Genomic DNA, 2,156 nt, shown 5'->3' on the forward strand with positions numbered 1-2,156 from the left:
TTCTACAAGTATTGTCTCCACCCGGCGGGTGATGAGGACTAGATCATGGGCATGGTTTCCTTTCTCTTATCTGAATGCTTTTGTGGTCTGTGATCAGCGAACCAGTATGTGTATTTGAACTCGGTGTGTGAGTTAAACTATTTGCTTCCGCATGTTTTACAAGACTCATTTTGTAATAACAATGACTCTATGATGATGTAATCTATTTGCGAACATCTGTGAAATGTTGTAACGTACGATATGTTATGTTGGATTACTGTGATCTTGGTTGTATGCAAGTTGGTTTGAAATCCTTCGAGATTTCGGTTGACTACCGGGTTTATATGGGCTCAAGTTCGAGAATTTGATCGTTCCGGCGATTGTTTTTGTACTTGTGCTCTTATAAATTGGTCGGTTCTGTGACACCAAGTGCATTGCTTGAGTGATTGCATCTAGAGGCACTTGGTATTCGTGTTGCGTTACGGATTTCGCTTGTTACTCTTGGTGGTTGCCACCACCTAGACGGCTCGGTGCAGTGGTGGAGGATCGGCACGAGTTGGTGATTGTTCATGGCCGCCTTCGGTGATTGTAAGGGGAGTTGTACCTTCCCCGGCGGAGTGTCAAAAGGTAACTCTAGTAAATTGCTTGTGTCATTGAGTTACCTCACTTGTGGGTTGGTTCTTGCGGTGTCCTATCATGTGTACGAGGTTTGTGAAACACCTCTTAGCCGCTGAACCACCAAGTGTTGGTCGACACAACGGGGACTAGCGTGTTGGCAAGCACGTGAACCTTGGGAGAAAAATCGGTTGTCTCTTGTCATTTGCATTCTCCCAATGATTGGCTTAATCTTTATCTTGTGATTGGTGCATCCCCTACACGGCGGTATAATCACCCTACTCACCTATTTACATTCTAGCAAACTAGTTGATACAAGCTCTTTAGTGTAATTAGAATTGAGAGCTTTCTTTATTATTTACATTCATCTAGTTGAGCTCTTTAGAGTAGCGAGTTTGAGAGCTCTTAGTGAGTAGTTACATAGCAAGTTTGGGTGCCTAAGTAATCATTGCAACTAGAATTGTTGGATAGGTGGCTTGCAACCCTTGTAGAGCTAGAGCAAGTTTGCATTACGCTATTTGTCATACTAATCAAATTGCTCTAGTTGATTTGTAGATTTTTAAATAGGCTATTCACCCCCCTCTAGCCATATTAGGACCTTTCAATGGGGCGTGTCGACCGTAGTACTCTCTCCCATAGTTAGATCTTACTACCTTAATCTTTAAGTTGTGCTGATTTTCTACTCCAGCCGTAAATATCTTAAATTTATCTAATGCTTCCGATCTTTACTTAATTGGATAAATATAGCTAAACGAGAATAATCATCTGTGAATGTTATAAATGAATCATATCCATCCACACTCTTTATAGGAAAAGGACCACATATGTCTGTGTGAACTATTTCTAAAATTCTTACGCTTCGTTTGGCATCTTTCTTTATTTTCTTAACATAGTTTCCTTTTATGCAATCAATGTATTGTTCTAAATCTAAAAATTCTAAAGGCAGAAGAATTGATTTCTTAATCAATTGCTCTATTCTCCCCCTCGAAATATGGTCTAAATGGCAGTGCCATAATTTCGAAGATGTGTCATGAACTCTCTTCCGCTTATTACCTGCATTCATAGATGTGGAAGAATTCTCATTCTCAGTGCCCACAACATTCATATTCTTAGAAAATGATAATAAATAAAGCTTGTCTTGTCAGAAGGCAAGACCAACACACTTATTATTATACACAATCTGACATTTGCCATTACCAAAATGGCAATCATAACCATCATCATCTAATCGTGAAACACTTATCAAGTTTCTACGCAAAGAGGGTACATAAATGATATCTAAAAGCTGAAGTATAAAACCATCGTCTAATTATAGAGAAAGATCTCCAATGGCTTCAACTTCAGCTTCAACTCCATTTGCTACTTTAATTCTTCTTTCTCCTCTTTGTAGGGTCCTCCTCATACGAAATCCATGTAATAAATTTGCAACATGAATAGTTGCACCAGAATCAATGTACCAAGTAGATTTTGCATAACTTAAATACAAGGACTCATCTATGAATGTAATGTAGTCCTCACCTCTCTTTAGAAGGCTCTTCAGGAAGTCTGGATAGTCCCCTGGC

Source organism: Miscanthus floridulus, chromosome 2 (genome assembly GCF_019320115.1).
Source record: "Miscanthus floridulus cultivar M001 chromosome 2, ASM1932011v1, whole genome shotgun sequence".
NCBI classification, from domain to species: Eukaryota; Viridiplantae; Streptophyta; class Magnoliopsida; order Poales; family Poaceae; genus Miscanthus; species Miscanthus floridulus.